This window comes from Podarcis raffonei, chromosome 1 (genome assembly GCF_027172205.1).
Source record: "Podarcis raffonei isolate rPodRaf1 chromosome 1, rPodRaf1.pri, whole genome shotgun sequence".
NCBI lineage: Eukaryota > Metazoa > Chordata > Lepidosauria > Squamata > Lacertidae > Podarcis > Podarcis raffonei.
This window is the reverse complement of record NC_070602.1, coordinates 108,352,132-108,368,116: the sequence shown is the minus strand read 5'-3', so window position 1 is coordinate 108,368,116 and position 15,985 is coordinate 108,352,132. Positions and strand designations below refer to the sequence as shown.

Below are 15,985 nucleotides of genomic sequence, written 5' to 3'. Positions count from 1 at the left end.
AATCAAGCAGAAGTGACCTTGCCTTTCCTGCAGCCAAAATGGTGCCATGCTAAAGATGACATGCAATCTGTTAAATACTACTGTTTACTATTAACAAGGAAGATTTAAGTCAACTGTTAAGATAATGTACATGCCCATTCTTCGGATTTGGGGTGGGAGGGGAAGCAAACTTAATTCTTTTTCCAAATATTGTTAAATGTGCGTATGGGGTTGAATGAAAGAGCGGGCAAGCTTTTGAGTACTCCAGAAACTTTTTATAAGGCTGAATGTCAAGCAGAGCAGGGAGGGGAGAAAAAAAATACAACCTGGCCTGAAGTTAAAGCCACAAAGTCTGCAATTGTAATAGTCCAAGATGGAGACTTGGGGTGCTTCCTGATTGATGTTCATACTATAGGGGTGTTCCTGATACATGCAGGGTTGTTTTGCAGTTTCCACACAATGTCATTGGCATTAAAATGCTATCCTATATTTCTGGATTTACCCTTTCAGTGGAAAATTCAGTAAGTTAAAAACACACACCCAAAAAACCCGTTTCCAATGACCTGTTAGGAATACAAAGCTCCCAGTCTGGAATACAGTTTCAGTTAAAATGAGATCGGCCTCTGTTAGGTATTAATGAGTTGCACCAAGGCTGCTTGGACAAATCAACAATCATGGGTTATGTAGTGTGTGTGTGTGTGTGTGTGCGCACGCGCACGCGCGCACCCATCCCTATGGTCCAATGTGGCCATCTATGCTTTTTTTATTTGACGAATGGGAAAACTCCAACTGAGGAAAGGTGTCTCAGAGGGACAATCGATCACGACAAAATGGAAGAACAGACTCAGACTGTGCAAGCTACTCAGAGTTTTGGCTAGGACGATTCATACAGCAAGCAGTCATTGCAACTGCAACTCAACAATGAGAAGAGCCTGAAACACATGGACCCTCATGCCAGATAGAGCAGGACAAGTGAGGAAAATTCAGGGCACATGGAACTGAAAAGGAGATGTGGTAAGCCTACTGCCACCTCATCTTCCTGCATTAAGAGTTCCAACTGAATGCAGTAAATCACACACACACACACACACACACACACACACACCCTCTTCTTGAAAAAAATTATTTCAGGGAAAATGATAAAGAGGCAGCCTTTACCGTTAGATTTGAGGCCATTCCCAAAGCTGCTGCGACGCAAGAATTTAGTTTCACTCCCCTAAAATGACACGCCCTAAGCTGCCTGCTGAGGCAACCTTTGCCATGACATTGACGGGAAGCTTGATACATTTCCAACGAATCTAATCCCCCATGGATAGGCTCAGAAATTTTTGATCTTTAACTTAAGGATCCGTCTTGGAACCATGGATCCTGTCACTCACAGAGATGCCATGTTCTTGGCTGCCTACCTTGGAGCCATATGGTACTAAACAGCAGATTTGGTTTCTTGTACATGGGCTGTTATCTAAATTGTTACAATCACAGACTTAAGATATTAATGTCTTTTAAAAATTGTAATGAATTGTAATGAATGCACTGTAGCAATAAATGAGGTTCTGAAACAGTTGGGAGAGAGTTCCCCCCCCCAACTCTTTATTAGGAGGCTTTGTCTAAAATAGATTTCATCACAGGCCATACATTTCCCCACCTAATTCTGAGCTTCAGTTTAACATGGGAGATGTCCTGTGCATCACTGAGATTTGTTGGGTTTCAGATCAGCTGCTTTAACGGGGAGAAATTATAAAGGGAACACACAGAGATAGTTCAAACAAGTTTTAATGAGTCTTCCAAATCTAATACTTGTTAAGCTTATAAATCTCAGAACTTCAGATTCTTCCCTAAGGATGACAGTTTTCTTTTAAACAAGAAAATTTAGTTCCATTAATGCCCTTTGAAAATTTCACATGCTCATCCAAGGGTCATATTTGGCCCTTATTTTCTTGCCATTTTTTCCAGTGGTTCCACCCATTAAAAAAAACTATTTCGAGGAGAATAGCCAAGGTCAAATAAATGTCTCTATGCTTACTGTATAACATAATGCTCCTGGACCTGCTAGAAACAATTTCATAGTTATTAGTATGACTGGATAGAGACTAAACTTGAAAACAAAAGTCATGAACTTAAAAACCAATTCCATTATTAGGTGGATATAGAGACATGGAAGTGACATCAAATCAAAAGTATCTCCAAACTGTTCCGTCAAGTTTATAAAAGCATTTTTTTCATGGAACAATGAGGATATGATATGAACGTGGGTAAAATAGGTGTTATTTTATTCAATTATAAAACTGTTCAGAGATGCTCATTACTGTATCTAAGTGTGCAATCCTATACTCACTTTGCTGAGCATAAGCTCCATCTGGTATGTCAATTTAAGGCAAGCAATGATTCTTGACCTCACTCTCAACTGACTTTGTAATAGCATCATGTAGTCACGCTGTGTGATATCATCCAGGTCCAGGGCCGTGTGGCACTGTGTTATCATCTTGCTTATGTCATGTTCCCAAATTGGCTAGGACCACTTTACAAGAATCCCAGAGTGGGGTGGGGTGGGGGGCAAAGCAGCAAAACATGGAAATGGCAACTGTAAACACAGGAGGCAGAAACGCTGTGACCAGGGGTTGGACAGCTTGGGGGGCAAAGCCCTTTTGCACAGAACATATTCAAATGTGAACATTTGGCACAGCATAGCTTTGGGTTTTATACATCGACGTTAAAACGTGAGAATATAGGACATAAACTCCTATTAACTGATATAGAATCTTGGCAGTTGCTGTATTACTTCATCTTATGGCTTGCTTATCTCTATTTTTAAAGGTGTTTCAGTAATACAACTGGGGGCCCCAATTCATTCCCATGCCATGCCAGCCTCCCATGCCTGGAGAGATCAGCATAGGACTCAATTGCACCCTCTTCCCATCAACTAGCATGCTTGGAGCATCCTGAGCTATTACCAGGAGAAGCTGGCTCATACATGCCTCCCATGTATCTATCCAGTCCTTCTTAGACACAGACAAAGATCATCCAAGATAGTGCTGCTGATGTAAACCGGTAAATTCAAGCTTGGATGCTCCTGGAAACGTTTTATTCCTTCACTAAAAATGTAACACGCTGTTCTCCCTGATTCCAAAACTGAATTTACACAGCTCAAATTTGCATGCTCCAACAATAATCAAATCGATTCATCAGTGTTTTCTTCAGGGGTTTCTATGAAATATTTGTAGCATAGATCAATCTGAAAAGCAAAGTTTCCCCTTTCTAAAATATTTTTGCTTACCTACACAAGTGAAGTGTTTGCTTATGACAAGGGCTTCTCCCCCCCCTCAGAAACTCAGTTCCGGCACCTCTCAGATGGGCACCATTGCCATTCAAAGAGAATGAGGAATGTGCTCATGGTGGGTTCTGGTACCTCTTTTTATAGAGAAATAGCATGGCTTATGATAGATATCCAGAAAATGAAACAGCAAAATACAACAAGAAATAGTGTGTGGCCCCTCTCCTTCAGGGAAAAGCTGGACACCCCATTAGATCTACTGACACTTTGTTCTTTATCAACTTTGTGAGCAATTCTTTATGTACTTTCTCTTACAATGGACCTCTGGAACAAATTAAGTTCTTAACCAGAGGTACCACTGTACTCTTTTTTTGCAAGAAAAGGTCTCTTGCTGATCATTTTAACCTACATAATTGAAAGACAACAACAACAAGATTATCCCTGTCTTTGTAATTTACGTATTTATCTCTGTGTGAAGTGTTGAGGACTGGAATGTTAAATATACATTGTCACCTGTGTACTGCCACTTACCACACACCGTATTCTAACAAATTAAATGAGTTTATTGCTAATAATCTTATAAAATTAACATGTTCCAAGGTGCTAGAAATATTTGAATTCCTTTTAAGGTTGTGTTCTTTGCAAAGCCATTATTGTTCTAATGGGATTTTCAATTTGTATGAATCTGAATAAAGTTGGGGAAATGAATATAAATAAAATGAGATGCTGATTTCTATCATGAGAAAAGAAATCCTCCAAAGTTGCAATGAGTATCCAATAGCATTTAAAAGCCTGAATATCTAATGGAGCTGAGCCAAATCAGAGCCTGTGGCAGCGATATAGAGAGTTGACCCACAAACCCTCTTGTTGTCTTCCGTTGACGCGGAGAGTGTCAGAGGAAGCAGCACTGTGTCTGGTTTTTTCATGGGGATTGGGAAGCAGGAAGGAAAGGTTGGATTTTATTTTTAAATATCCAGTACATTTTAGACCTCCTGGGTCCTTCATCAATGGGTTTCAAATACAGAAGTTCTATTTTTTGTCACACCATCTTCTATTTACTTCTGCTGTCTATTGCAGAAGGGAAGAGGAGAGAGCGTAAAAAAAAAAAAAGGATTAAACTTCTGCATTTGAAACTCCACAATGAAGGACCCAAGAGGTCTGAAACACATCGGATAATAAACCATTTTTCCTTCTTCAACCCCTTTGCATCACCTGCATTTTGCCTGGGCTTTCCTTTTTCTGCTGCACCTATTCGCTGTGGCTTATCACGGGGCATGGAGTTCAGGAGTAGTGAAGAATACCTTCTGAAGCCCACAAGAACACACAAAAGCTTTCCCTTTTAAATTGTGCACATTCTGCAAGAGAATGGACTTGAGGTGCATACTGCAGGTGTATGAATGTGAAGAAACGGGTGCGGGAAGAACAGAGGAATCACAGAGGTTGGGTAGTGCAATCACGTATTGTCTTCATCACCCTCCCAAATCCTTGTAGTTTAAAAGTGGGGAGGGGCAGGGCCACACATGCAAACTCCACCTCCAACATCCCCCCTTCACTTAATGCATTCACCCATTGAGAGAGTGGGATGGAAGCAGGATTCTAAGTGAGTTTGGGTGAAGATGCTTAGAGTCCTCCTGGTGCATTTGGGGACATTTGAGCAGGGCTTGCCTGCACACCTCTGCACCCTCCCCACTCACACAGATTTAGGCAAATGCCAGAATCAGGCTTATGTATCTATGGGTTGTAGGAAGAAACTACAGTACAGATCTACAGTATGTGGTGTAACAAACTATTGATTTAGAATAGTTTGTGGGAGGTTTGCTGGTAGAACCTCTAAGGGTCCTAGGGAGAATACAATACAAAAGGCAAAGACCAGTTTCGGTATTTGGTTAATAAATATGTCTCTCAGGCGGGGCCATATGTAAAGAAAAAAAGCACCTTTGAATGACCGTTTTAACAAAACAAGCCAAGAATCTAGAGAAGTCAATTTCTCTGTATGCTGTGTCAAAAGAATCCATCTAGAAGCAGCATATTTTAATTTCCCACCCATCAGGCCGTTTCCTTTCTTATTCAAAAGTACATTTCATACTATACTTCAATTTGTTGCAATAAATATGTTGCTTGTTAGGTTGTTCATTTTCAACAGTAACGCTAAGGCACCACTCCCCCAATGCACATTGATATAGTGAGGTTTAATCTGTCCCCTGCCACCACAATCCTGAAAAAAATCACTGTATATAGTGATAGGGGAAATCAAATGGAAATCAAATGGAAATTATTGTTCTATCATTATTTGTGATATGGGATGAGGCATTTTTTAAAGGGTTGTGGCGTGGGATGGAAGGGTTAATGCACAGTGGTCCCGATATAATTGGGCCCACCCCATGCTTGTCTTTAACAAAACCCTGACTTTTCACTGCAAGCAACGCATTAACCACCACCTCTGTCATGACACAATTAGACCAGAATCCTGAGGAGATTGAAATTGCTCTGTAAGAAACACCTCCGTGCTCATGGGGACACAGAAAGGGCTCCCCGACAGCAGGGCTCCCATGCTTCTTGGAAAACCACTCTCAAAAGTCAGGAGACCAACCCTAGTGGTCTGTGATGTCCAGGTTCCTCACTATGTTACTTTGAGCATCTCTTCATTTGTGTGAAGGAAATTTATAGCTAAACTTGTGGTTCAATTTGGGTGGTGTGTGTTTTTGCCTTCTCTTCTGTTTTGGCTTCTAACTAAACAAATAAATTGAAACCTAACTATCTCATATACATTCTGAAGTACTACACTCTCAGGGTATGATTGGGGGGTTGGTTGGTCGGTTGGCTGTTTATACATTTACTACCATAGCATGGGGCAAATAGGGATGGGTTAATCTGTCAATTTTGGTTTCTCTTAGTTTCTCATTTTTCTAATCTTCTTTTTGGTTTGCCACATTTCTACTTCAGTTTGCCAAATTCTTTTTTTTTTTAAAGTTCTCACAAGAATTCCCTAGCATTTTAGTGTTTCTTTCTCCTGATATACAAATATTTGTGTGCAATTTCTCTCTCTCTCTGTCTCTCAATCTTATCCCGTTTTTCACCATCTAGGTCTCAGAGCAGCAGGAAACAGCCCAGTTTTCAAGATCCGGGTTGCGTTTTCCTCCTGAAGTGACTCACAGGTTGCTGCTAACTACGGCAATGAAATATTTGATCGCTATCCCACTAGCCTAACAAATTTTTGCTTCGGTGTTGTGCTGTGCCTTAACACTTTTAAATAAGATCCTGACATCTGTGCAGTTCCATCAACAGTACAAATCCCCCACCTTAATTCAAACACACTACTCCCCCCCCCGCAACCCTGCATCGCCTTCCCATGACAAGCATATCTTATGGGCTCTCCATTTTAACCAAGGCACTAAAGGCTATTTCAATTTGACTACAGCAGTTTTCTGCCAAATGGCTACTCTAAGTTATATTGTGCACATTACCCACCAGAAAGCACAGAGATGATGAGAGTGCACTGTCAACTACCCTGCACATCGATATGGAGGTTATTTGATTTGAAATTGGATTCTAGCCTTCCTTGATCTGTTGTATAAATGGAGAAGCATGTTTTGAGGAAACGCTCCCAAAGTTTATGAAGAATCTTATGGACTTTTTCTCTTTCCTCCCTGAACCAAAAGTTTGCTTTCTGCTTTGTTAAGAACCCCCCAGTTCCAAGGCTATATCTTTGTGATAAATATTCAGAGGGGAAAAAAAATCTATGACTTTTTGTTTAAATGGAAAGAAAAACTTACTCAAATTATTCCCTGCATGATTTTATTCTCTGATATTAGTCAGGTGTGAGTTGCACACTTTTGTAGCAGGCTGGCTTTTTGACCTTTCTTTAAACATTTAAGACTTAGTTCAGGAGTTCACCGAGTATGATGAGATATGCTTCTTAAGTACAAAGAAGCATTCTCCCCCCCCCCCAGCAAAAGGAGAACCTTTCTAAACTTCTAAATATATAATATTCTCGGAGAGCCACATCAGTCATTGTCATGATGAAAGCAGTATAAATGATAAGTTCCTACTACAGTGTGTGTCCCCCATCTGAAGACCCTTTTCATGGGGAGCAACAGCTTACTGCATACCTGGCGAATGTGGAGGGGAAAACACACACACACACAATTTCATTGTGGGGCAGATTGAATTGCAGACATTGTGATTCAGAGAGGAAAGAAAACTTGCTGTGCAAGTTACATGCATATCGCCAGCATGTGGATGGCCCTAAGGGCAGCACACAGAACTTCACAGACAACATATTAAATGGGCATGGGGGAAACATCCCTTTGACCCACATAAAAGGGCCCTTTGTGCCGATCTCATGAGCACAAGGAGTTATTTTGAAACAGATCAAGATGTTCGGTTTTCTTCAGAAATCAAAGGTAAATTGGCAAACACACTGCCAGCCCGGTTGCAAATGGCAATTTCAAATCTCCCTGACATTCATTTTCAGATATTTTGCCATTTGCAGAATATTTTCTACGCATTTATTTATTTATTGCATTAGGGAAAGATGCTGTGCAAGACCCCACAAGAAAGAGCAGGTTTTTATCTGGCATTAATTAAGCCTCGCCTTTTGTAAAAATGCTTCCAGTATATTAAAAGGAGCAGAACGGAAAATGGAAAACCTAGTGCCGCAGCGAGTTCTTCGTAGGCTGCTGGCCATGTGGTGGATTAAAAGATAGTTCTAAAGTGATCAGTTGCAAGGGTCTAAGAATTTTGCCATGGAATGGGGTACATGAGGCAGTGGAAAAAGACAAATCTTGGAAGAGTTGGCATCTGGGGTCAAATTGTACCATTCACAGCTCATTTTATCACACTCTTTTGAAAGATATTGTACTAGTGCTTGGTGCCCAGCTTTTGACAAATTCAGCAATTGGGAACATGTGTTTTTTTAAAAAAGAGAGATTTTGAGCTAGTTCGGGGATATGATCTGAATCTGAACTATTGTGTGTTCATTTCTAAAGATGTAAGGGTAATATCTCCAAAGGAGGAAGTTTGCCTTTTGGGGAGACGTATTTCAGGGGGGAAATGGTTTATAGATATTTTTTAAAAAGAAGTCTTGAAGTTATGTATGTTTAAAGTACCTCTATCAAACCAATCTTGTAGACTATCCTGTGGAAATAAATACAAAGGAAGGTATGCTTGATATATTCATATATCACATTTTTAATGTAAACCATTTTCTAGATTCTGACAATTTGAACCCTATTGTGTGCCTGCATTAAAAAGGTTTTCATTAGCTTGGTGAGAAATAACAGGGATTATATTTCCATTTTCTTGCAAATTTTTCCTGTGCTGGCTAATCTGCCCAATACACATCATAATCTTGCAGTATTGAAGTTAAGTGTTTATGTCAACAAGACGCAAATAATTTCTGAAAAGCAAAGCTTGTTAAGAATTTACCAGAGTGACAAGAAAACAAGAAAATAAGCAATCGATCATCTGCTGCATCTCATTTGTGCTAATAACCACTAAGCTTATCATACCACAGAATTAAGCTTTCTGTTAAGGCCTAACCATAACGCTATACATTGAGTTATGACTAATGTTGGGTATCACCTGCAGGGTGCAGTCAAGGAAAATGATGGGACTCTTCTGAGTGAGATATTACCCAGTGCTTATATGTATTTTGTGTACAATTCCCCCTAATGCATACAATTTTGCATATATTGTTTGCTTGCAGAACTGCATTACAATACTTGGAGAAGTACAAATTTAGAAGCATAGCTTGCTTTGGGTCCACACACTGGTTCAAGAACTGCAAATTAGGCCACTTCTCATTAAAATGCAAACAAAAACAACTGCCCTGCCCATTTCTGCCATGCGCACAGAGAGATGCACCATACATTTAAACATACAAGAAGTTAAAATATTAAAACAGTTTAAAATTCACAACAGCTTTTCCAAGCATCTGGGTAGGCTTGATTAAACAAGAATGTTTTTTATCAGGTGCCAAAAGGAATACAGTGAAGATGACTGTTTGATATCAATAGGCAGGGAATTCCAATGTGTAGGCTCTGCCACACAAAATGATCAAGTTCTTACAAATGTGTAAAGAGTATTCTATATTGGTGTGGCAGCGAGGAGGCCAGATAGAAAGGGGAGGGAAGGAGGTTTAGAAAAATATGGCTAAGACTCCCTATTCATATGAAGATCTGGGAGGAAAAAGGAACATGGAGAGAATAGCCCACTCCCCCAAGTCTGAGCCCAAGACTTGCCCTGTTCCTTTCATCATGCATAGATATATCAGGGTTTCTCCCTCATCCTTTCTCACTAATGAAAAGTAAACTTTAAAAGCAGGTTGTGTCATCAGAAGATTTGACAAGCAACACAAGCTATTTAAGAAAAAAACAACCCCAAGTAACAAAAGCAGCAAGTCTTTGTTATCTGTCTTACAGTCTCATATTTTTTCAGTCCACTATCCTCACTTAACACATATTCCCTGGTCTCAGGTGCTGTGATGGTGACAGTTCTCTGCCCTCTTTTCACCTTCCGTTGCTTCCCTCCATTGCCAGAAACATTTTTTTAAAGCTCTCTTTTTCCTCATTCAAAATACATGCAGTAAAACACTGGTTCTGTTTTAGCAGTCAAAAAGATGCTGGAGCAGCATTAAATAACCAGCCATCTGTGCTCTCACTTAGAGAGAGACTTTGCTTTCCACCATATATTGTATCATGAGATGTGAATTGCAACCTCCAATTAACCCCTCCAATATAAAAATTAAAAATGTATGGATGTCCATACGTACATAAACATTAGAAAAAAAGAACAAATAACCATCAGTACAACTCTTCGTAGTTCTTCAAAATGATGAATTGGACTTATGTACATATGCACACATGCGTGTCTGCATTTATATCCCATCTTTCTATGCCAAATGCATACCCAAGGCAGCATGCAGAATAAAATAACAACAATAGCAATAAAACAAGCTAAAAAGCAATTCTTAAAACAACAAAGAAATCCAGCAGCAAAAAAAATCACAATGCAAGACACCAGCAACATCAACTAAAGGCACATAATCTAAGGACTCTAGTTTAGAAATATGGACCATAATAAAGGATCAGTCTTAAACTCCTGCTTGAAAGCACACAAAATAGGCGGTAGACAAATCACCTTTGTGTTGTAGTCTCAAGCTCAGTGGAGTGGGAGGCCAGCAAACCAGAAGAGTTTCTGAGGTGTACTTACCTGGAGGCAGTCAGCTTCCAAGGTCAGGTCCAGTCCTAGGGTCGGGTGAACAGCAATCTGTGGGGTCAGGCAGTCCAAGGGTCAAGGAATCTGATGATCATTGGTTCAAGACAAGCAGAAGGCAGCAAGGCAGGGCCAGAAACTGCAAGCATTTTTAACAGCATCTGACTACTGCTGGAAGCTCTGCTTCAGAAGGCTGAAGCCAGCTGGTTCTCATCAGCACCTTCTCCTCTGTGTCCTTGATGGCTGATCAGCTGCAGGTGGAGTCACTCTGCCTTCTCCCCCTTCAGGCTGCTGTTCAGCAGGTGAAGCTGACTCCTGGCCTCCTGGCCCATGACACCTTAGGACACCACAATTCACAGTGCAATCCTAGGCATGTTTACTCAGAAGCCCCCTTGTAGTTGGAGGGATATACTCCTAGGTAAGTACAACCAAACCCTTGCTTCAAGAGGTGGCAAAGCAACCCCCAGCCCTCACTTGTTAAAGGAAAGGATTCACCCATGAAAACACCACCAGTCACTGGTTCACATTCTTCAGTTCAGCAGTAGTCCTTTGACACTCAAGAACTAACTGGCTGTTTTGTGACTTTTAGTTGATCCTAATAAAGTTTTTGTGATACTGTTAAGATTCTTCCAACATGGAACCCAAGGATGCATATATATGGTTTACAGTCGGTCACCTATCCAGGCACTGACCAGAAACCACACCTGCTCAACTTCAGCAAGCTGATGACCTCTTGTGCCTTCTTTTTCATTGCTGTGGAAAAGGTTTCATGGGTTCTGACTGACAACATGTTTTCAGGACGAGTGAAGAACAGGAGCTGTCTCACATCATTAATAATCAGGACATCAAGGGCTACCAAGAGTTCACACATCTTGCTGGTTTTCTCAAATGACACAGCTGCATCAGGTGTGTTGCTTTTAAAAGCACTGGTAAATCGGATAGTAGCCTTAAGCTGAAATTCTGTACACACACACATCTTTGAGTAAGTTCCATTGAGCTCAGTGGGACTTACTTCTGAGGAAGTACATCTGATTGTGCTGTTCAGGTCTTATTTAGAATTGTGCATGGAGTTTGCAGGAAATCTGCAGCAGCAGCAGCAGCATCCATAGTATAATGCTGATATTTGGATACAGTTGTAAGAAGTTGTCTTTCATGGAGTCAGAGCTTTGGTCTGTCTAGCTCAGCATTGTCTACTCAGACTTTCTCCAACCTGGTATCCTTCATAGGTTTTGGACTACAACTCTTATTAATCCTGACAATTGGCCATAGTAGCCAAGGCTGATGAGGGGTGGAGTCCAATTATTATTATTATTATTTTTGAGGGCACCATATCGGGCGAAGGTTGGCATACTCTGACTAGAAGCAACTCTCTAAAGATATGTCCTTGTTCTGCTACTGGAGATGGCAGAAATGAATCTGTGATCCTATGCATGCTTTGCCACTGAGCTATGAACTCCCCCCTCCCATAGATGCACAGACTTTGAATGCAATGTCAGCAGCTGCATTCACTATGCAATCTGACTTTATATTGTATAGGCATAGTGGTGTTATTATATCCCGTGTTGTGATCTTGCCTTTTTCATTACTGCACCATGCATTTTATGGCTATTGGTTACAAGACAGAGGAGAGGAAACTTCAGTGTGCTAAAATGCTCACCAAAAGTGTGACAAATCGCAATGACAAGGTTGCGTTTGTAAAAGTAGCTACAGCCACTTGTGATATGTTGCAGTGGAACGAAATAATCCTCCCCTCGCTGCTCCCGCAGTCAAGGCAGGCTGTGGTATGTCCTGGTGTCGGAGATGGCCCTTGCCTGCCTCTTCACAGCTAGAGACATCTAATCATTCCACTTCTTTTTTTAAATCCAATTTCTAATCAATTCCTTTTTCAGAGAGAGAATGAATTTAAAGTAAATCATTAATGAATAATTATGCTGAGATGATAATGTTCTCTGACTTTGGCTCTTGTGGCAACTTTCCACTGTAATCAAATAAAATAGCTCCTTTGATCATTTGAGGCGGTGGCATAACCTCTTGTTATGTTCCATGGATGGATTTAGCTAGCAAACACAATGCTTTTCTCTTTCTCTCTCCCTCTCTTTTCCACTTGTGAGATTGTTTATGAAGATTGCTGTTGGTTTGGTTAAAATTAAATTCTCCAGACCACTTAATGCTGTCTGTTTGAAGATAGCAAAGCGCAACCCATCTCACTCCTCTCTGTTAGAGAACAGCATACAAAACAATCTGAGTGCCACATGGAAACCTATGACTAGAGGATGAGACTTGATATTACATGCAGATGCTGTTACATGCAGAAAGTGAAGGCTTCTTTACATGGGAGTAGCCAAAGGGGGAAGGGGAGCAGCTGCACCCCCTAGATCAAGAAAAACAATAGAAATACTTAACTAACTGACCAATCAGGGCAGTTCTGCCGCCCCAACAAAGTCCTGCCCCCGCAACAAAAATCCTGGCTATGCCCATGATTCTTTCTGTCTTGTTCCCTCTGCAGAGTTCTAAATGTGTGTTTTCCCACACCTGGAACACAGCAAGGGGCAGAAGCATTGAACAGGGCAGTAGTGGGCAGCACGGTGGAAGCTGCCTCTGACAGAGTTGCTGCTGCATACTAGGATGTAGGGGTAGGGGGAGAGGCAGCAGCAAGGCTGGCGTGGTGCAAACACACTAGTGAAGCTATCTGGTGCCCCTGCTGGCACATTTGCACCGCACTGACCTTGCCACCTCCTTGCCTGTCCCTGTCTCCATCCCTGAATGCAGCAGTAGCTCAGCCAGATGGAGGACAGGTATATAGCACAGCCCCACCATGCCATGTGCTATGGGCCTGTGGAGGTAATGTAGAGAGGGACTGTGGCATGCATGCAAAGGAGTAAGCAATGCTCCTTCGACGTTTGTCTAGTCCTAGCTTTCCCTCCAGGAAATAGTGTTTCCAGTGGGATCAAATAGGTGGGTGCAGCATCTCATTTGTTCCCAAACCGTACAAGCTTAGCGGCCTATATTCAGGACGCAACAGTCCAGTATCCTGATGGAAAACACAATGCCAAATTTGTGAATTATGGGAGTGTGTGAGCGAGCAGCTGGTGATGATTGCAGAGACAGACAAAGGTGCCAGAAATGGAAGGCACTGAGTTTACTGATGTCAGAGGTTTCACTTTGCCCCATTGAATTCCTGTGCTTGTGTTGTAGGCAGCTGCTACTGCTACTGTGCTGCTGTTTTTGCTTCCCCTATGCAAAAAGTAGGAGCCCTGCGCCCCTTGAGGTGCTGCTGGACTGCAGCTTCCATTATCCCTGACCAGTGGCCATGCTGCCAGGGGCTGATGAGAGTGGGAATTCAATAATATCTGGAAGGCCACAAGTTCCCCACCCCTGTGCTATGCCCTCAAGGCACTGATGGCACATTTCAGATTATAAACACGCATACTTGCTAGCGCAGGCTGGTCACTACACTATATTCAGTGATGTCGGCCAACTTTGCCCACAGCCGGGAAAGCACAAAAAGGATCAAAAGACTGTATTTCCAGACATCCCCAAACCAACACAGATTAGCCACATTTTTCACAGTTCGTTATAATCAGCGGCAGCTCTTGGCTGATTGTTATCAGCTAAAAGCATCTGGATAGCTGTCGATCAACAACCTGATACAGAAAAAAACATAATAGCTTCCTCGCGGTTATCAAAGCACATGTAATAATTTGTGATTGTATGATGACTGATAGCGGCTGTCTAACTTATCTAAACGCATTGAATTAATTAAAGCCAGTGGGGGAAATGTGTACCATATATGTTAAAAGGTCTGATTATTCCTTGGTCACACGTGGCTTCTGTTGTGGTATACCCTTCCCCTGTTATGGGTACACACTACAGTGGAATCCCGGCGCAAAAGCTGATGCAGCAGCTACAAGGAGCAGATAAAATGTAAACATGGAGCACACGGAAGCACGTTACCTTCTCTCATCCCCCAAGGGTAGAAGGTGAAGGGTACTATAATATACTGCCACCTCTGCTGATCACTTGCTAGTTTTCAGGTATGGAGGCTGATCTGAAGGACAAGTTACATATTTTTGTTACATCCGCAATTTCATCTTTGAGAACTCCCGACTGTATTTTTAAACCCTATTTTAACTATATTTTTAAAAAGTGTGTTGTGTGTGTGTGTGTGTTTTAAAAAAAGCTTAGCAGCCCCTCTCCACCATTGCTTGGGGGATGGATCCAGAGTGGGTGCTCCCCAAGTCAGAGAAGGTGGATCAGGTGGCTGTGCACAGTCCTACTGTTTGGGGGAACAGGTGTTCTGTTTTTGTCATGGGAGCAGGCAATGGGTGGGGATCAAGTGGGGATTAAGGTGAGAACAGGAGCAGTTGAAGTCCTTCAGAGAATGCAAGAACTTGATTTCCTGTTGAAGTTCTAAAAATTGAAGTAGATTTTAACTTATTTTGAAACTAAACCTAAAGCTGAGCTTTTAACTTTGACAGTGGATTACCTTTAACTCTTTATGTGTTGCATAATATATATAATGTTAGGTTATATTATATACTGTATTGTATATATAATTACCTTACACCAAGCCCAGAGTGAGTTGTTTTTGTTTTGTTTTTTAAGTGTAAGTCTCTAGCTTTCATTTGTAACTTGCCTCCTCCTTTTCCACAGGTCAAATGATGCCTTCATCTACAGTGAACTAACAATATTATTTATGAATGGCTTAAATCTATATGCATTAAAGACAGAGCTCTATGTATTAACAGAGAAGCAGAAGGGGACTTTTTGCTCTAGCATCCGATTTTATTATAACAAACTTCTTCCACATCTAAAGGAGCTGAGGTAGCTGTGAAATTTGGAGGAATGTTTACAGGGGGGAAAATTTGGAGGAATGTTTACAGGAGTTACATAGAGTTGCTTTTATGAAAGCATCCAAAGATATTTAAAATCAGCCTTGGTATCTGTCAATTAATTTGCAGCTGGAAGTTTGATTGGAACCCACCATGGTAAAAGAACGAACGCACAATAAGTATGGCTTGTCCACATTTAACTCTGCCTTGCTACACTGATTTGAACGGGTTTCCTGAGACATCTGCAGATCTCTTTCTCTCTCTCCTTGGCGCCCCACACCTTTCCTTAAAACACTGCTTTAACAGTTCGTGTTTTTGAAACTGGTTGTAAAGAAGACATTTCCTTGGCGCAATTGCAGTTTTTAACAACAGCTAAAACTCTTTGTAGCCAATCTCCACTGGGGTAGAACTAAAATCTGGAAGTAATCAGCAACCACTGAACATCAGAAATTCTCCTTCCCCCCCTCAAAAAAACAAAAAAAGCGCACAAAAACACATTTAGACACAGCTGGAGTCTGCTAGCAGTTGGGATAGGATTCAGGTACCTAATCCCTGGAGGTTAGTTGCCATCCCCCATCTTCCTTATCTTGTATGTGGAACTAAAAAGCCCCAGGGTGTTGATGGTTGTAAAGAAACCACAGCATCTGACACCTGCTGGGAGCAATAAATAAAGAACTAGGTTACCATT

The 15,985-nt window shown here is 41.3% G+C and overlaps 1 long non-coding RNA gene across 1 annotated transcript in view; it reads right to left on the bottom strand.

The window, feature by feature from the left end:
- LOC128423380 (uncharacterized) overlaps window positions 1–15,985 on the bottom strand; it is a 99,721-nt gene that overhangs the window by 71,774 nt on the left and 11,962 nt on the right. The window contains exon 2 of the long non-coding RNA XR_008332740.1: window positions 10,463–10,519. This is a non-coding gene — a long non-coding RNA (uncharacterized LOC128423380). The remainder of the gene's footprint in view (window positions 1–10,462; window positions 10,520–15,985) is intronic.